General features: G+C 46.8%; 1 long non-coding RNA gene across 1 annotated transcript in view; it reads left to right on the top strand.

Moving 5' to 3' along the window:
• The first annotated feature begins 1,434 nt into the window (after positions 1-1,434).
• Positions 1,435-21,008, top strand: part of LOC309353402 — a 35,643-nt gene continuing 16,069 nt past the window's right edge. Inside the window, exons 1-2 of the long non-coding RNA XR_014161806.1 lie at positions 1,435-1,550; positions 5,318-5,502. This is a non-coding gene — a long non-coding RNA (uncharacterized lncRNA). The remainder of the gene's footprint in view (positions 1,551-5,317; positions 5,503-21,008) is intronic.

Below are 21,008 nucleotides of genomic sequence, written 5' to 3' on the forward strand. Positions count from 1 at the left end.
TGTGGTTTCTAGCAACTGTATTGAGAAGCGTTGCTGCGTCCAACTGTGGAAGCAGAGAAAAGCCATCAGTACTGGTTTTATACATTTATTTCTCTGTTGTGAACCACCCTGGTATTATTTTTTAATGAAAGTCGGTAAAATGCTTTTAAATAAATACATTTAGCAGTACATTGATTTTCAAATATTTCAGGGCTAGCTGAGCTGGTTGTTGTTACAGAATAAAAAAACAAAACCTAAAGAATGATGGTGTTGTTGTTTAGTCGTTTAGTCGTGTCCGACTCTTTGTGACCCCATGGACCAGAGCACGCCAGGCACTCCTGTCTTCCACTGCCTCCTGCAGTTTGGTCAGACTCATGCTGGTAGCTTTGAGAACACTGTCCAACCATCTCGTCCTCTGTCATCCCCTTATCCTTGTGCCCTCCATCTTTCCCAACATCAGGGTCTTTTCCAGGGAGTCTTCTCTTCTCATGAGGTGGCCAAAGTATTGGAGCCTCAGCTTCAGGATCTGTCCTTGCAGTGAGCACTCAGGGCTAATTTCCTTAAGAATGGAGAGGTTTGATCTTCTTGCAGTCCATGGGACTCTCAAGAGTCTCCTCCAGCACCATTATTCAAAAGCATCAATTCTTCGGCGATCAGCCTTCTTTATGGTCCAGCTCTCACTTCCATACATCACTACTGGGAAAACCATAGCTTTAACTATACGGACCTTTGTTGGCAAAGAATGATGGTAGCTTCTCTCAATACACTGTAACTATAGAGGGGGGAGAGACATGAATTCATACTATGGTTGTGGATCCTCTAGCAGAATGAAACCATCTGGAAATTTGCAGCTCTATAGCTTTGCTAGAGCAGGGACCAGACAAACGTCTGTTCTGACAACAGAAGTGTCTTGCAAAGGTAAGTTTTGTACTTCATTTTCTGCATGTTGCACATGGTCCAAGGGACCAAGGCACCATGCCAAAGGACAACAAGCCTGGAGTCATAGAATTATCTGGTGACTGCAAATTAATATGTGAAGCTGATTCTGCCCACCCCAACCCTAGCTCCTGGGTGATGGCTCCTTTGGGCTGCCAGGTCACAATGTGACAGTGAAAGCAGAGATATCATACAGCTCCCTTTTACTTAGATATTTATTCAGAGCCCCTCCTCTTATTAGTCCCTGCTTTCTTCAGTTTGTTGTCTTCTCTGCTGCATTCCTCAAGAAAAGCTTCCTTCAAATTCCTCTTAGTCTAATTCACCTTGTCTCTGGGGCTCCCTATCTTGTAGCTCCCCTTCCTCCTGGAGTCTTTTCTCTGTTCTCAAGCTGCCCCACAAAGCATAAGGCTTTAGTCACAGCCTAATGGACAACATTCCCAGCCCACATAGGAACTTAAACCTTGCTTGTTGAGCAACTGGTATGTTTGTGAATGTTCTGTGATGTCATACCAGCTGATCTGAACTGCGTTGAAGATGCACCACCATAGGTACAATCAGGGCTGGCCCAATACATTTTGGCACTGGAGCAGAGCCACAAAGTAGAGACTCCTACCTCTGTGCCAGGGAAGAAGGGGGTGAGTGAAGATCTAGATCAGAAAACGGCAGTGGAGGGAGAGATCTACATTGGGACCCCAGTGAATACTGCCATCTGAGGCAGTTGCCTTACCTTGCCTTATAGGTGAGCTGGCCCTGGGTGTAATGCAATATAAATGCCAGAAACCTTCAGTTGTGTATCAATGACCTACAGTAGGTTAGACCAATTGTATTGTACAGAATAGATCTGACTCAGCAGCAGGTAACACTGACCAAGGTGTTATAGAAATTGGTCATCTTAGAACTCTGTTGGGGCAAAAGAACCCTTTGGATAGCATGGGTTGTAACTGGTGCCATGCCCATCACACCACTAGTGCCTACTGATATGATATTCACAAACCCACTGTTTGCTGATTCAGCAGAGACCTCTTTTCCTTCCAGTAAGTGGTTCATTGATACACAGTATATTATCTCATAAGGGACGCAGTGCTGTGGGTTAAACCACAAACCCTAGGGCTTGCCGATCAGAAGGTTGGCGGTTCGAATCCCCGTGATGGGGTGAGCTCCCATTACTCGGTCCCTGCTCCTGCCAACCTAGCAGTTCAAAAGCACGAAGTGCAAGTAGATAACTAGGTACTGCTCTGGCAGGAAGGTAAACAGCGTTTCCGTGTGCTGCTCTTGTTCGCCAGAAGCGGCTTAGTCATGCTGGCCACATGACCTGGAAGCTGTATGCTGGCTCCCTTGGCCAATAAAGCGAGATGAGCACCGCAACCCCAGAGTCGTCCGCAACTGGACCTAATGGTCAGGGGTCCCTTTACCTTTATATTAACTCATGGCGTTGGACCCTTATTGTAGGGCTGCTTTCTTATTTACAATGCCAGCCAATTAACTTTAAATGGTGTTGGAGCACAGACAAACTTCTCTAGAAGTACCACTTTCAGTAACTAGTTTCAAGTAAAACACTAGCTTCAGTCTCAGAGGAAACAAGCCGACTGATAATAATCCTGCAGTTGTTAGACTCAGTACTTCCTTTGAAATCAAAGAGAGATTTGCTAGGTGGGACAATTGTGGGATCAGGAAGACATATTATGAAAGGTTCCCTCATTGATGTTTCTGATGTGATCATTAAGGGATCAATTGGGATTTTTTTCACATAAAAAAAAGTTTCCGGATTCTGAACAGACATGGAAGAGAGAGGCATATCATCAACTCAAATAAAAAGCCAGGTGTCAGGGCTGAATAAACAGAAGGGGGAGAAGATGCAAAACAATTATCAAAAGGAGAATTTAAGATGATATGTTTTTATGTAAAACAAGTATCTAGTGGTAGCAGAAATGGCTTAAAGACATTAAAGTATCAAGATACCGAAATAACAGCAATAGACATTGCAATAGAGATCACTGTCAAAACACTTGGGGGTGTTGAGTAGGACTTGCAGCTGATAGAAACAACTATTTTGCCATCACAAGTTGTTCCTTCACAGCTAACCTATTATTCTTCTTCTGAAGGAGTCAAGATGCAGTCTACTATAGGCTGTAGCATGTGGTGGCACTACTGATTTATGATAAATTTACTCAAAAAAAACCCCACCATGGATCACCAGCCCAGGGGAATTCTCTTATCTCATGGTTGCAAAATGCTTTAGATCAGGGAGGGGCATAAGAGTTCTTCTACATCAGGCCAAAGACCCATTTAGTCCAGCAATCTGTTCTCACAGTGGCCAGCCAGATGCCTATAGGAAGCTCACATGCAGAACCTGAGTTTATACAAAGGTAGTGCCAAGGTCAGGAGAAAGTTGAAATGAGGTGGACCATCAAAACATGGCAGCTGGTACTAGGGAGAACCAGAGTAAAGGCTAAGAACCAGGATCTGGGAACAGGAGTGAAAAAGGCTGGAAAACACAGAGCAGGGTCAGTGCAAGAGATCACACCACTGCTGATGCCCTCATGGCTAATACTCCCCATGGCAATGGTGGCAGCTTCCCTCAACTTACTACCATTACTTTAGCTTTCCACCATGTCCCTCTCTTGCTTTGGGAAAGGCCAGGCAGCATGATGCAGGCAGTCTCATGGCTATTCAGCTCAGAACTCTTCTGTCTCCGAGGAAGGAACCCCTTTGATCTCACTAGAGTAAGAAATGGGGAGAGGGGAGGGAAGGTATTGCCAGGCAGTGGCAGGGCCAGCCAAGCCAGTGCAGGCAAGCAGCAGGCGCTGTGGGTGCTAATCTGCTGCTCCACATGCCAGGTGCTTGAGGCAATTGCCTCACTTTGCCTAATGGTAAGGCCAGCCCTAACACAGAGCAGAAGTAAGCCTGGTGAAGTATTGCTCACATCAAGACCATGCCGTCAACCTACAGCTGGGCCAATACCCGAGGGAACTTGAAATATCCACTTTCAGAGCGCTGTTGGTCAGTTGTTCAGGCTGCAGTACAAAACAGTTAATTCTTCACTAAACTGAGTCCAGACAATCCTGGATGTATTACAAAATGAGATATTTGCACGTCTGCTTCTGTTTTGCTGCTAGACAGGGCTGGACATATTTCCCTCCTTAATTACATATCTGTGCAACTCTGTTTGAAATAATGAAGGCAAGGCGGAGTGTTCAAACCTCAGGTGCATCTGTGGGACACTGAAGACAAAATAATAATTTCACCAACAGATGACCCTGGTTTCATTACTGCTGCTCTTAAGTACATGTAGAAACTCTGAAGGGAAGTAGCCTAATATTTTTAAATGGGCCAGGGCTGATGGCACTCTGCCAGAAATGAGTGTAGCCGCCCCATCTCCTGCAGTGTTGCCAGAGCTATTTTTGTGGGTTAGGAAGCTTGGCTGATACTTGCAAAGAGCTGGAAAGCTCTTATTAAAAACTGACTGAAGTATTTGGAATGAAGAGTTTGTTTTGACTGAAGAGATGTAATTGGGTATGTCCCAGTAGTTTGCATTCAGATGGAGGGAGGCAGATTAAGTCGACTAGCCTCAATCATATGGGAGATGACATGCCTTGCTGTGTTTGAAGTGTTTTGTGAACAGGAGGACAGGGCTAGTTTTGAAGTTCATATTAACTTACCGTAATCTGTTTGATGCAGCAGCTGCAGTGACACACCCTAACCCTTTGAAAGTCTGGCCAATGGAACACATCACAAAAGGCAAAGTTGTCTCTCACCTCCATGGGGAAGGAGAACTCCTCTACAATCACAGCCATTAACCTCTCCTTTAAACTGCATGCAAGAGAGCCAACATTAAGTGCAGCCCACAAAACTGTTAAGGAAAAAAGAGCTCCAAGCTCAACATCTTAAGGCTTAGGAGAGAACAATAAATAAACCGATGCCTTTAAACAGATATACAGAATCATTATTATTTTTCTTCACTACAGCCAGTCAGCGTCACACACAGCAACCCTATTGCCTCTTATTTCAGACGCCAAACAATATAAGAATGATAGCTGCCTACGTGAACAGCCTTAAAAATAAAACCATTTCAAATCCAACACTCCTAAAGTTCCCTTTTCTGTGGGCTGAGCAGCAAATTAAACAGGGGCAGCTGATGTGATTTAAAGTGTAATCCTGTGCATGTCTACTCAAAAGTAAGTACCACAAGGACACAAGGGACGAGGGGGGGGGCGATATAGCTCCTTGCCAAGGGTGCCAGAGATTGTTGTAGATATGCCTCTGTCTATAATTAAAGTCAGCATTATTAACACAGAGCCTGGTGCTCTGTAAGGCCTTTTGCCCCAGTTTAAAGCTTAATTAAAAAGAAAAAGAAGGGGGGCTGTCAGTAAAGAGGTTTATTCTTTCATTTGGATATTAACAGGTTGGTACCAGGCCTACCAAAATTTGCCACCTGGAGCTCATCAGAGAAGCAGCTGTTGTAATCCAGGAGGAGAAGGAAGTGAAATTTATGCCAAGAGCAGAATACACCTGGTCTCCTTCCGAACAGGCTGCCAGAACAGCACGTTAAACACCCCATTTTCCTTCATGGCCATTGACTAGACACAGGTAACTCTTTGCAAAGCATCTAAAGACAGGCTAAGCAGCTCAGATGCTTTCAAGATAACACTCTGGGATCGCTTTGGGGGCATTGAAAAGATAATTCTGAGGGCTGTAAAGGGATCTTTTGAGAATGTCTTTTAATAATGTAAGAATGGGAGGTAGGGTTTCCATTGAATGACAGATGGGATGAATCGAACAGAGGAACAATGGCCCTATTGACACACGGTTGCTACTTGATAACCCTTTGAGCCTCTCCTGGGTTTTCCCTTGACCTGGTACAGGGTATGCCCCAGATGGGGATGCTCTCCTCTTGGGGCACGTTGAGTGGGAGAGTTTGAAGAGAGATTAATTAGAGAGTGGCTGAATTACATACTTTTCCAAAATCCATCAAAAAGTTAAGAGCTCAGGAACGCAAACAGCTTGACCAACTTCCTATTCAAGAGTGCTGGAAAACTTAGCTTCAAAAAATGTTGAACTATCACCCAGAGCAGAGGGTAACAATAACACCCAGAAAACACATTTAGGTGACAAATTATGTCTTTTTCTCATACTCCCTTGTCCTATAAATTTAGCAATACTGTAAGGTTCCCCCACAATGAAGTCATTTGCCTTTTCATTCTCCAGATATATACTTTTGAAGGCTCAGTTGCTAGGTACAAATTAGGAGCAGACTAGCCAATGGAGACCAACTGAAGAGTATAGATGAGGTTTCTATCAGAGGTGAGGAACCTCAGGACCAAGGGGCAAATGCAAGCTTCCTGGCCTTTCTGTCTGGTCCTTTGAACTCTCCCTGGGACACAACCTCTAGCCAGTCTTGCTCAGCACCCTCTTCAGGGTAGAAACCTCTGACTGAAATGCAACCTACCCTACAAAAGGAAGAGTTACACCTGTTGCTCCATCCACTTTTGCCTCGGGGCCCCAACCACCATGGCAGGTGACCTCCAGCAGGTTACCAACAAGGGAATGCAGATCTCAAGCTGGAAAATGTCATGTGCTCCCCACGCTCAATTATATGGTTATAGTTCTTTGGCTGAATGTTTGAAACATGAAGTCTGCATTTGGTCTTCTCTCCTCTGATTCTTCATTGAGAAAGTAAAGATGCCTCACCTAGTTTCCTCAGCTGTAGTCTGTAGTCTGTGTAAACTAATAGCTGGGAAACGGTTCTAGCATTTCTAATTTCTTGTTGGCTAAATCTGCTCTTTGTTATCTGGATTATCCTAAGCAGGTGGAACAAAACCACATGGCTATTTAATTGGGAGTTGGATTTCTATCTAAAAGGAAGATATTTTAATTTGGGCAAGTGGGTTCCCATTGGGAGGGGGTTAAAATAACTAGCCCTGCCCGCGTAGACATGAGAACAAGAAATATAGATTAGATGCCATTTTCTATTTCAGCAGTTTTTATACCGACAGACAGAGAGAAGTGGTGTACAGCAAACTAGAAAAACAGAAAAATGTTACAATATTACACAATAAAACCATTAATAAAAACCAATAATAAATAAACACAGATACAAATGCCTTCTTCTGACACAATTCACCACTCAGCATGTCTCAGCCTCCTGGCTCTCACCCAGACCCAAACCATCTACCATGGTTCTTACCCAAGGTCCAAACAAACTCACAGATCAACCCCCAAATCTCACAACAAATCTCCTTGAACCTGCTGGCTGACATCACCCTAGTCTCTCCCTCTAGGGTGTATGGTTAGGCACCCAGGCCTGATAGAACTAACTCAGGCTGCCCACTGCTGTGTTCCATTCGACATTCAAATCAGCTGCACTGTACACACCCATTTTCAGACAACAATAGCTTTGGTCAGTTTTCGGGGGGTCCCAAGGATGGCATATCTGTGATCCATTTCATTGCATTAGTGATTATTACGGCAGGAGTGTACACCTTAGAAGTGACACAACCTGCCTTGTACTTGCTCAAACACCTGAGCATGAAAAATCCAGTGACATGTCCTTGTTGCTCAGATTGGTGTGCTTTTGAAACACACTTGGATGCTTGAACCAAACTGCTGTATGGAGAAAAAAGGGGCATTGCTTTGTGTGTGTTTGTTTCCATTCCCATCTCTTTGGGGGGGGGGCTAGCTGTTCTTCAACCATGTTAGGCGCATTAATCTGAGAATAAATACACTCCGGCACATGTACACACACTTGAACAGTTTGTGAACTGCGCAGTCCCTCACGCTTGAAGTGGAATGTAAAATTGCATTAATGACTTGAACCTGGGAATTGTGAGTATTCTGAAGACTACTTGTTAGGCAGCTGTGAGGGCCTTTATGTACCATGTAACCTTTTCTCCCTCTAAAATGCTATTATTATGTTAGCACAGCTCTTAAAAACAGCTCCTTGCAGCTGACATGCACTGTCCATTTTTAACAAAATAAAACATGTTGCTCTATCTTTGACTGTGCACTTATGGCGAAATTATGAGCTCTTATGGCTTATTCCACATGGCTTTTATGCTGCTCTCCAGAAACCACTTTTGGCCTGTGAAAACATCCCCTCTCTCCAATTCATAATCTCTTAGATGAACATCTAACTACATTAACTCCTAAAGAATAAGGCTATAAAATCACCACATTACTCTGGCTTTTAGCTAGCTCATCCATCACTATCGTTTTTTGCTACATCTCTCAAGAAACAATCCAGCAGCTTGAAATTTTGATTTTCAAAACATGGTCTCCCTTTTTTAAAAAAAAAAAATTGTTCCCGTTTTGTGACACTCTGTACACAATGCGGCTCAAAAATAAGTATAATCAAAAGTAATATGTGAGCACCTTAGAAAATATTATTACCAATATTTACAGACATGTATTGTGTGATATCCAACACCTTGATCAGCAATTAGTCTTGCTAATTGGCTACTTTGACAAAAAAAGTGGGAGGGGTGGGCTTCACTGTGAAACTGCCCTGCTGCAAAGTATTACTGTTGCAGATACACCTCCTTTTTAACTCTGGGACTGATAAATGGAGGAGGGGGCAGAAGGCATGACTTGGGGTGCTGATGTGGTCCATGGTCTGCTAGTTACTGACCCCTACCTCAATTTTATGTGAATAGAAAAATAAAGGTAAAGGTAAAGGGACCCCTGACCATGAGGTCCAGTCATGACCGACTCTGGGGTTGCGGTGCTCATCTCGCTTTACTGGCCGAGGGAGCTGGTGTACAGCTTCTGGGTCATGTGGCCAGCATGACTAAGCCGCTTCTGGCGAACTAGAGCAGCACACGGAAATGCTGTTTACCTTCCTGCCAGAGCGGTACCTATTAATCTACTTGCACTTAGACTTGCTTTCGAACTGCTAGGTTGGCAGGAGCAGGAACCCAGCAATGGGAGAAAAATAAACCAAACCCTTATTGATAGGAACTGGAGGAACTATCTCATATCAGGTCAAACTCTTTGGCATCTACTCTGATTGTCTAACCAACATGGCACCCTTCAGGTGTTGATGGACTCCCATTGTCCCTAACCATTGACCATGCTGGCTGGAGTTGATGGGAGTTAGGAGTCCAACAACATCTAGAGGACACCATTTTGGCTACCCCGGGTCTACTCTGATCGGCGTAGCCATCCAGGGTCCAAGGCAGAAGTATTTCCCATCAAAGGTTCCCTCATCCTTTTAACTAGACTTTCTGCATGCAGAATATGCTTTGCCACCGAGTCAAGGTCCCTTCCCAAAACTTCCCTTCCATTTCTCCTTTATAGAGACAATAGCAATTGTTTGTAGCCACTTCAGTGCACATTCATTTTCCTTTGCTCAAGTAAAGCTTGTATACTGTGTGTTCATGTTTAGGGAAAGGTCAAATATTTTCGTGGCTGCCTACACAATACTAGTGCCGCTTAATACATTTATCTGTGCCCCCACACTACACTGTATTTTTTTTTCTTTTTTGTGTTCTAAGAATATATTTAATACTGTTAATTCTGTAGCACAAAATAAAATAAAAACAAGCTATGATGATCCCCACAATAAGGCTTAAAGCATAACACATTATTGCCTGAAATTCAAACGATACTTCCATTATGTAAAAATGTTTGCACATAATGCAATCCAGCAGGAGGGTTGCACTCTACTGAGACACAGAGCAGAAAAATCAGTAGTCAGTAGCTGAGTGCCAAACTACACGTGATGGAGAAAAATCATATGAAAAGCCCCAGCAGTCTCAAGTTGCATCCAGGTCTTCATCAGAGAAAATGAGAATCCAAAAACATGCAAGTCTGAAATGGTTCAGTAGCCTGCATTTCCAAGTTCTCTTCAAAGGTCAAGTAACTGAATACTTTCAGGCTTGCTTGCTTTGGGATCCAAATCTTTCTCTGATTACAAGATGGGTGCAGCTTGAAGTGGTCTGTGTATTTCTGTATCGTTCTCTGAAACTGTGTTACTGGATGTTGATGTTAGACTAGGCTGAGGGCCAAATCTAAAAGTTACATGCATTGTTTCCCTCCACCACTACAGTGGTGAGTAGTGTGTGTGTGTGTGTGTGTGTGTGTGTGTGTGTGTGTCTAGAGCAGCCTTTCCCAACCCTGGGTTCCTAGATGTGGTTGGACTACAAGTCCCATCATCCCTGACCACTGGTCCTGCTAGCTATGGATGATGGGATTTGTAATCCAACAATATCTGAGACCCAAGGCTGAGAAAGGCTGGTCTAAAGCATGGCTAACTAGCCTGTGACCTTTCAGTTGTCAGACTCCAACTGTCATTATCCCTCACAGTGCTGGATTACCTAATAGGCAATCTCAACACTTCCTTGGGGCACCAGCAAAGCAAGGTCACCAAAAAAAGAGAGGTCTTTTTCTTTTAAGAATTTGACATTCGCTATTTTAAAAACATTTTTCATGGGGAAAATTGGGCCTCTGTTAGACTTCATTACACACTCTTCCCCCCTTTTTCTGTTCTTTCTATTACTTTTACTCACCTAAACTAGGGGGAATCCAACTAATGCAGATCAAAGTGATGCAAGGAAATAAGATCCTGTTGGGTATTGCAATAATCTATGTTTTAGCTTTTAGCTTTTTTATAAAAAAAAGTTTTATTTTACAGTTTAGTATTGTTTTTATTTTGAATTACATGGGGAGGCACCACAACCTTTTCTGTGCTTAGGGCCTCTAAAGGTCTGGATCTGGATCTGGATCTGGATCTGGTCCTGATCCCTGATCCCTGACTCTGGCTGGAAGCTATGAGGGTTGTAATCCAGCATTAATGCTGAGCCTGCCAAGTGAAATGCTGCAGCTTATACTAGATACGGTATGTGGCACACACTAGAAAAGTTTAGAGGTGCATCCTGAGCTTAAAACATGGGAATTGGACCTAAAATGACATGTCTGTCAACAGCAGCACACAAACTTTCCCAGGCAGAGTAAATGACTTGTGTGTTTGTTGATGGATGATTTGGGCCAAAGTTTATGGTCAACTGGATTTTAAAACAGAGCCAATTTTTTTGTACTAATTTATTTAAAACTGGGTATTTCAAATGGCATTACATTCCACTGTAAACATTCCCACACAGCGGCCTCAATGGTCTTTAATCGGCTTTGTAACTGGAGAGGTACATGTTTTTTGAAGCCAACTACTGTCAGCCTTCCATCTTTTATCAGTAGTAATTACCCATTTACTATAGTTCAAACTTCTCTCTTTTGATAACATTGAAACAGTTATTTACAAAGAAGATTTAGGGTTAAATAATTGTTAGACATGCACATGTAGAATTTTGTGTGTGCGTGCTGGGCAGAGAAAGAATGTATTGAATGCTCTTTCCTGCAGCCAAAATCCTTAGCAGACCTCAGTCTGCCCTTTCCTGTCTTCCTTCTAGCTCTAAGCAGGCCTGAGGCTCCCCACTGGTTCCCCACCCCTGTCTGCCTGCCTAATATAAGGATGTAAGAAAAGCCCTCCTGGATCAACTAAGGACTGGACTTAACCGTCCAGGGGTCATTTACCTTTTACCTGATCTATGTCACAAAACGACAAACTGTGGGAAGTCCACAGGCAAGGCAGAAAAGCTCCTGCTCCTGTTGCTGCTTCTCAGCAACTGGGGTTCAGTGGCATACTGCCTCCAGAGATTGTGGTTCCATAGAGCATTATGACCATTATTCCTCTAATATGGGGCATAGGTGGTCCCTTGGAAACATAATGGGGCCAACCAAAAATGTGACAATGTCCCCACATGTTTGGGGAGCTCTCCAGACCTGCGGAAATTTTTATCTTAGTTAAAAGAAATCGAAACTTTCAAAAACACAGTGCGTGTAGCATGGTGAATGAAGGTTCCAAGAGAATGGAAAAGAAAAAAAAATTGATCTCATTTCCTATATGCCTTCCTGAATCTTGTTGCCTGCTCTGAACCCCAAAATCTGCTAAATGTGTCCTGTTCCACCGTTATTAAACTCCCATTCCTTTAACAGCACGCTCCATGTTTACTCTGAAATGTGTCTCACCAAGTTCAGTGGGTTTACTCCCAAACATAGGATTGTATCCTTAATCATGTTGTTGTTGTTGTTGTTGTTGTTGTTGTTGTTAGCATCCATCTGTCGCTGGAGACAATGGAGGTGTGCGCCTTTGGGGGTGAGGTCAAGATGTTGGAAGGTTGCAGCGCCTGCTGTGGCTGTAGAAACAGATATGGGAAAGACATGTTTTGTTGCAGCTGGGGCAGATGAAGGCGTCCGGTTGTGCTGCTGCAAATGTGCCATGCTGTTTCTTATATCTGCACTCCTCCCAGCAGTCATTCCTCCTCTGGTCACTGCTGTGGATACAGGATCTAACTATCTTCAGGCACTGCAGGCATCTGCAAGGGGTTCCCACATGGCACAGTTGAAGTTGCCAGCCTTCGTGTCACATTTGCAGACACCTTTGGGATGCAGGTGGCGCTGTGGGTTAAACCACAGAGCCTAGGACTTGCTGATCAGGAGGTCGGCGGTTCGAATCCCCGTGACGGGGTGAGCTCCCGTTGCTCGGTCCTTGCTCCTGCCAAACTAGCAGTTTGAAAGCACATCAAAAGTGCAAGTAGATACGGTAAATAGGTACCGCTCCGGCGTTTCCGCGCGCTGCTCTGGTTTGCCAGAAGCGTCTTAGTCCTGCTGGCCACATGACCCGGAAGCTGCTTGCTGGCTCTCTCGGCCAATAAAGCGAGATGAGTGCTGCAACCCCAGAGTCAGCCACGACTGGACCTAATGGTCAGGGATCCCTTTACCTTTACCTTTTACTTTGTAACACAGAGTTGCTCTGTCAACAGGCCTGGTGCCTGAAGCCAGCTCCCCATAGAGAACGTCCTTGGTATTCTGTGGACATAACCAAGCCAGTATAAGTGTCGCTGAGACACAGAAGTGCAAACATAATGGGACTGTGGGCTTGGGAGAGCACATCTTTATTTCAGAATCTGTCCTGTCATGTGATGCTCAAAATTGTAGGATGCCCACAATTCACAGGATCACATTAAATGAATTTCCCAACTGTTTTCAGAAGTGTAGTGGAATAATTCCAGCACAGACTTCTGGCATCTGCTTTACTTTTATTCCTTTCTTTTTATTTGATCCCCAAAATCCAGCAGCCTAAGCCAGATGCAAAATAGTGGAGAGGTGGAAAAAAATACTATTAGAATTAGGAGCAAGTTGCCTCCCAGCACATGCATAGTCCAGGAATTTGTTTTCGGTTCCAGAACTCAGCTCACTGCTCTCCCACACAAAAATCCACTCCAGGTTTCCCCCCTAAGCTTAAACTCCCTTCGCCTTTGCAACCTAATTGGAAGCTTTCTGTTGCTGCTGTTGTTAAGCAGCGGGAAGCCAAGATCTTTACTGCTCTGCTGCAAAGCACTCTGCTATCTACCAGTAGATCCCCATCTGCCAGCTCTGTAAGGAGGTCGTTAAAATGTGTGAAATCGAGTGATTTTACGATTAGACTGGAAATAGCGACAGAGCAGTATTTCCCCAGCTCACACCCAATGTTTCCCCCCATCCGCAATCTGAGCGCCTCTGAATATTTGGAATTCTAGATGGAAACCTGCCAGAAAGAGCCTGAGCTCCGCTCTTTTGGAACGGGAAGCCAAACTCCGGCAGACTCAATCAAAATGTATGGATTTCATTTGCATGCCGCCCTTTGCACGAGCCGCAGGGCGGTTTGCAACAAAATCAAATATAAGAGAAAAAGAAGACCTAAAAAGTTATAAAATAACACAATCGCTTTTTAAAAAACGACAGCACAACAAATCACTAAACAGCAAAGAGCAATGGAACTCAGTTTAATTTATTTTTCCCGATCACAGAAGAGGACTTTCAGCTGCCCGGAAGAGTTAATGGGAATCGCATGGTTTTTCGAGGTGGGGGGAGGAGGCGTGGAGGCAGCCGAGCCTTTTCATCTCTTGAGTGCCATGCTCCCCTCTGACACTCCCCTGGCGCATCAATTATCACCGGGCCCTTTATTTAAATGATGTAGCAGGAATGTCCTAGCACCATACACGCACACCATGAATGCACTTTGTTGTAATTCACTTGTACGTCTGGGGGCACCACAAGGGGTGACGTTTATTTTACTGCCAAATAATTGTTGTTTCAGCTGTAGACCTATGAAGGTTTTTTTTGGGGGGGCTCACATTACCAGCAGTTCGTTAGATTAATTACAGGTGTGTAATGCCCATGTACACCCTGCAGCGCATACCCTTTCATTTTCCTAAAGATGGGAAGGGGGGCCTGGGGGGGGACACTCTGAAACAACCTCAGGCTGGGATGAAGCTCAGTTCTTAGATACTGTTCAGGGGAAAACTGTTGCAGGAAAATGTGGGCAATGCAAAGTAAATAAATAAATCACCATTCTCTTCCAATTGCTGCATGAGAAGCATGCAATGTAACATAATGAAGTTGCAAAATTAAATTTGAAAGTCTGGCGGTCATTGAATGCCATGAAGAAAGCTGGGAGGGTTATTATTATTACTACTACTACTGTTACTGTTATTGTTATTGTTATTGTTACTGTTACTGGATGTCTCTGGGGCTAACGGCCTAGACTGACTGTGTGGGATGGGTATCAGAGGCACTGTACTACAGTAGCTAGAGGTAGTAGCTACTACAAAAAGTAGCACTGTTTTCTCTGCAATGCTTTTTAACAGAAAAGCAGAAATAAACAAACTCCCCATCTACTCATCAAGCCACAGTAAAGCCTGACAGATCACAGGCCATTTAATCTCCTATGCTGAGGACATACCACTGTGTGTGTGTGTGTGTGTGTGTGTGTGTGTGTGTGTGTTTAGGGGGAGGAATCAAAAGAAAACTATAGCAGGATGCCCAAGAATCCCCATCAAATCTGACTCAGCAGAAGTCAAGCCTGTAGGTACATTGTAAGTGGTTGCTTTGTTTTGCACTGTCACTTATTGGTGCCCATAGGGCTCCAAAGGAGAGAGAAGAAGTCCTTTCGGAAAGGCAGCAAAACAACCCCTGGCCCATCCGTTGTTGTTGTTTGTTGTTGTTGTTGTTTTAAAAGGACAACGCTCTTAGAAGAGAAGTTTGCCGCTGGTTTGCCAAGTTCCCTTCCCAAGAGAAGATTTTCCAGGGGGAATAAATGAATGGAAGAAACCCACCAATTCCTGCACTCGAGTCACAGCACCCCTGTATTAATCTACCTGCTGGGTTCTTAGCACAGTTCAAAGTGTCAGTGTTTACCTATAAAGCCCTGAACAGCTTGTCTGCTGGAACCTTCCCACCAAACATAGGTGATGAATACAGAGTACATGATAATGATATGGCCTACCCAAGTGAGGATCTCCTGGGACCAACTTTGACGTCATTCTGGCATCAGGCAAAGACATTTCTGTTCAGAAGCTGCCTCAGGTTGGAAGCCACAGTTGTTTCACAATTAGCTTACTGTATAATATTTTTATCTGCTTTGCTGAAGTTTTGCACCATTGTTCTCCCCCTCTGTCCATGTTCCACCTCCATTGCAGAAACAATCTGCTTCTAAATACCAGTTACTGGAAGTGGTGGGAGCTGGGAGGAGAGAGTAAGGGATAGCCTTGTCCTCCATGAATTTGTCTGGTCCTCTTTTTGCAAAAGGCAGAACCCAAAGCAACTGAATCCAGTGACAATTTTGCTATTTTAGTTGTGGTGTCAATCGCTCCTAGAACTCCACTACACTTTATATTCTCCGGGTATCCAAAATTGAGCTGCATATCATTTTAACAAGCCTTAGAAATGTGTTCAGTGCCTCCTTCCTCTCCCCCTGCAAAATGGAATATTCTCCTGGAAGAGGGAAGTTGTACAAAGAGAATTATTAAGCCAGGAATGAAGAACTTTGGCCCTGCAGAGGCCTTTGTTCTCAAACTGCTACAGTGGTACCTCGGGTTAAGTACTTAATTCGTTCCAGAGGTCCATTCTTAACCTGAAACTGTTCTTAACCTGAAGCATCACTTTAGCTAATGGGGCCTCCTGCTGCTGCTGCACCACCAGAGCACAATTTCTGTTCTCATCCTGAAGCAAAGTTCTTAACCTGAAGCACTATTTCTGGGTTAGCAAAGTCTGTAACCTGAAGCGTATGTAACCTGAAGCATATGTAACCCGAGGTGCCACTGTATTAGCATCAGGGTGATGCTCTCTAGGCTCCCGTTCCCTGAATATACCAAGCGGGGGACATCCAGGTGTTTTGGAGTACAACTCCCATCAGCTCCACCCAGCATGGTCAATGTAGTCGGAAACGATGGGAGGGCACTTGAGGTGGTGTAACCCCTGCCTGGCGTGCTCTGGTCCATGGGGTCACGAAGTGTCGGACCCGACTAAACGACTAAACAACAACAAAGCCCTGCCATAGACCTTATTCGCCTATGTACTTTCAGTTCAGCTCTTTCGCCTGCGGAGAAAAACGGGTCAGCCTCGGAAAGAGGTTCGGTCCCTTGAAAGGGAAGCTGGTCCCTGCGTGCGATCCACACCCTGGCGATGCGACCGTATCCCCCGACCCTTGCCCCAAGTCGACACGAGGGATAGGCTACGGCTCATACAGAGAAGGGAAAGCACTCAGTACGTTACCAGAGGCGCTCTTTCCATTATGGCTTAGCCTGCGTGTCCCGAGGCCGAGGAACCCTAGAACTGATCGATGTCAAGAGCGGAGAGGGGAAAGTGAGGAGGAAGGCTTAGGGACACCAGCCACGCTTTGCAGCCAAGGCAGCGGCTTGTTCGCGTCAGCTGAGATGCTCGTTAAAAACTCGCCGCAGCTGGCACGAATCCAAGAGGATCGGGAGAGGGGGAGCAGCAGCAGCAGCAGCAGCAGCATCGACGTGCCACGGGGCTGTTTTTCTGCGGGTGCCAGGGAAGGCGAGAGGCGTCGGGAAAGGGTTAACCGGCCGCCGGAGCTCTGGGGGGAGCGGGAGCGAGCGAGGGAGGGAGGCGGTGGGGCCGGCTGCTCTTTCCCCGGAGCGCTCAGCCGCTGGCGCGGTGCCAGCCCTGGCGCAGCCCCGGGAAGCTGCCTGCGCGCTGCTCCTCTTCTGCAAGCTGCGCAGCCGGGGAGAGAGAGAGACAGAGACGCAGGCAAGGAGCGAGGACCAGCGGCGTCTTCTTGCTTGCTTTCTCCTGCATCTCGGCGGCGTCGTCGGATCTTGCTCGCCTGGTGCGGGTCGGCTGCCCCGCTTCCTGGCTCGACGGCAGCGAGCCGCCTGGCCCTCGCCCATCCTTTCTGCCCACGGAAAAAGGAGGCAGCGTCGGCCGCGCAGGGGGATTCACCCGCCGGGTCCCGGCAGCCGAGCTTGCGCTCAGGACCGACCGGGAGCTGTTGGGGTCGGAGAGGGGGGCAGCGGGTGCCGAGTTGCCGTCGGGGCCGTGGAGATCCGGGCTGGGCTGGGCGCGCAGGGCTGGTCCGGCAAGCGCATCCCCGGGAGGAGCAGCTGGCTGGCCGCGCTGTGTGGCTCTTTCTGCGGCTGGTTCTGCAGCCTGATTCTCGCTGGGGCAGACTGCCATCCTGCCCAGCTTAAGCAAGACCCACGGCTCTCGGAAGGACTTCCTCGCGAGCCCGATGCCAGCGTCGGTCTGGACTTGTTGCGGATGCTGCCGAAGACCAGCCTTTGGAAACTGCAGGAGGGGAGAGGGCTCGGGGCTGCTTCGGTGTTCCCCACAGGCACCCAGGACTGAAAACAGGATCCTGCACCAGCTCTTCTTAGCTTCGCGTCCTCGTCGATGCCTCCACAAGACTCAGCTCCGCGATTCGTTTCCTGGACGTGCCTCCTGACCTCGGCTTACCTGCTTGCGGACGGAGGGACGCGCTTCTCCATAGCCCACAAATACCGATCCCCGTCTATGCCCCTCTGGCACCCGTCCGAAATCGGTGGCAAGCTCGCTAGGTGGACGGTGGAGGCTGCGTCGGAACCTTTATTTGTTGCGCTTATATCCCACCTTTTCCTGCAAGCTGCTCAAGGGGCCGTGCATTTAATCCTCCAATGAGGTAGGAGAGCGAGAGAGAGGCCCTGACTAGCCCAAAGCGAGTTTCCTGGCCCCGTGGGGATCCGGACCCTGGGTCTCCCAGGTCCTTAATTCGACACTCTAACCACTGCCCCACGCCGGAGCAGCAGCAGGAGAAAGTTCGTTTTCATTGAGGGTTGGGCTGAGGTGGTGAGACGAAGAGGACACTGACTGCGGGCGAATGATGTTTCTATTCCAGAGTAGCAGAGCCGAGCCGCCGGGACTGCAAGCTGTGAGCCGGGAAAAGCCACAGCTGGAGCCGCTCGCTCCTACCCTAGAAACGGGCCTTCCTGGAGCCACCCTCTGCCCACCACTTCTCATCCATCTTCTGCCACATGGGCGTGACAGTGCCATGCTCTTAAATGAAGAAGATGTCTAGGAAAAGTCAGGGGTGGTCGAGGTGATGCTCTCCGGATGTTGCTGGACCACAACTCCCATCATCCCTGACCTTTGGCCACGCTGAGTGTGGGGCTGATGGAAGTTGGAGTCCGACGATATCTAGAGGGCACCAGGTTGGTTATAATGGGGTGCCTTGGGCACTCTAAGGCTGGGCTGGGGGCTTCCAGCTCCCTTCAGCCCCGGCCAGCATGGCCAGTGGTCAGGGGTGATGGAAGGAATTCCAGTTCTGCAACATGACTGTTCCAAAGCGTTATATAAATGCCAAGTTTCTATAAATTTCCTGCTTTAAGACTAAACAAGAATAAAGAAGCGATCAGTCTGTTTTTCTGCTCTTGTGTTCCGGGCTCCTTCCCCCCATACCCTTCCCCGCCCTATTATATCTGTCCTTATTGATTTACTTACATCAGATTGAAGGGAAAGGGAAGCAACAGTCTGAGCCAACTTAATAAAGTCAGCAACACATGCCATATCAAAGCAATAAAAACAGAGGGAAATGCAAACCGTGCGGATATCTGAAGATTTTCGCGGGGCGGGAGCGGCGGAAGAGGAAATCCTTCTTATTAAAAGGAGACGGGTAGATTCCTGGAGGGGATCAATACCGCGGACGAGCCGTAAGAATGAAGGGATTTTGCTATTATTATTATTATCATCATCATCGCCGTCATCATCATTATTATTATTATTATTATTATTGCTCTACTACTCGGACCAGTCCACCTTAAGAGCAACTTCCCCTTTAAGAGGAAAGCCTTGGCTGCAATGAGGCAATGGCCTGCAGGGGGCGCTGCCGGTCCGCGTTTCTCCTCTCCAATGCCTGAGAGACAGAGCCTGTTAATTGCTCGCGCCGGAGCCCACACAGCGGAGCGGAGCGTTGATACGGGATCCTGCCTGAGCGAGATCTTGTACTGTGCTGGAAAGGAAATAAATAAGACGCCTGCGGTTCCCCTGGTGTTACAACGAAATTATGCCAATAGCTGACGCTGTGCTTCGCCGTGGCCCTAAACTCGCTTACCTGGGAGCATCGAAGGCGACTTGTTAGGGTTAGAAGGTGCGCAGTTTTGCGCCGATGCAAAGGACGGAGGGACATGCATTTACGAGAGATCCAAAAATCTGCATTTTTGTTCCGTATTTGTTTTACTTTTTAAAGACCTGTTGAGGCTCCTTAGGGACTCGCTTATTTATGTATCAGGGAGACACGCAGCGCTACGATGATCTGCCTCAATATCACACACGATTAGCAGGGTCATTGTAAGAATCCTGGGCTCTGCAAATCAGCCCGGCCCCTTTTTAGATGCGATCTTAACAATCGCTTGTTTGATATTCCCTTCTGTGGATAATCTGGGTGTTTAACTGATTAAATCTTCTACCTCGTTTCCAGAATCTTGTGACTCTGGTTCTGACCCAGTAAGCCCCATTGAACACAATGAGAATTACCGTACTTCGGAGTAGGCGGGGATCTATCCAGGCAAAGTTGAGCCTTTATTTCAGTGGGATAGTTAAGCGCTGGCTAAGGCCTCAGGTCCAAAAGACACTGATTAGTAATGGGATTTTATTTCGCACAGACCCGATGGGGATCCCGCTGCAAACATCTACCGTTGAAATCCATGAGACTTAACACACTTCGAGTTTGCCTCAGCCGGGATTCTCGAAGATCCTTATTTCCTTCCTCCTCTCTCCCACGAGCCAACCCTGAACAGGCTACCGGGGGGGGGGCGGGAGTTTAATGGGGACTCCTTGGCAAGTCCTACGCTCAGGATCAAGGGTCTGAAGTGGGAACAAGGGTGGATAGGGCGCGGAGGCTAGCATTCCCAGCCAAACAAATCCTTCTGGTGCCATCCTAAACACACGTTGATTTCCACTTGGATTCAATACTCCTTCCTCCTAAGAAGTGGTGGAGAGGCTTGCAACCTTGCTACACGGAAGTAAAGCTTCCCGGGGTTGTAGGAGTCTACTTCCAAGAAATCCAGCCTCCACACCTGATCCTACACTAGTTTCACTCTGAAGAAGTCTCCACTGAGTCGTTTTAGAGGCTCACTTCCAAGTACCCGTGCAGATTTAGGAGAGCCGTCTAACGCGGCAGCCACGTCTGCTTCCTCAAGAGCCTCGCTCGGACCCGGGGTCTAAATCGATCGCTGCAGTGCTCTCACGTCAACTCGTGGGAGATGGATGCTGGTTTCTCTGGGATGCGGGAAAGTACCGTTTTCCTACTACAGGACGACAAAACGTCCTCGAGACCTTTGAAGGAGCCGTCAGTCCAGGCGGCTGCGGCGTCTCTTCTGCTTCTCTTCAGCGTTGCTCGAAGCTCCGTCCGCACAGCCGCCTTGGACAGCCTGCGCGACCGGCGCGCGTGTAATGCTTTTATTTATTTTTTTAGGGGGGACGGCTGCCGATCTTAGACTGCTTCAATCCAATACCGCCGTGCATGGAATTGCCCTTCCGGAAATCGGATTAGCAATCCCTCACGTGCATTTAAAAGGGATCCCGGGGACACCTTTCTACTGGGAAACGGGTGAAGCTTTCGGGAATGTGCAAAATGCAGAAGAGGAAGGCATGCGGGACACTTTCCTCCCCGACCTGAATCACCCCGCTCCATATCATGACTGCAAATAGTTTTCGAAATAGTGTGGAAGTTCTGGACTAGCGCAGCTCCGGCTGGGCCAGTGAGGGCTTGTCCACACTGTCGTTTAAAG

This window comes from Podarcis melisellensis (assembly GCF_964234715.1).
Source record: "Podarcis melisellensis genome assembly, chromosome: 12".
NCBI lineage: Eukaryota > Metazoa > Chordata > Lepidosauria > Squamata > Lacertidae > Podarcis > Podarcis melisellensis.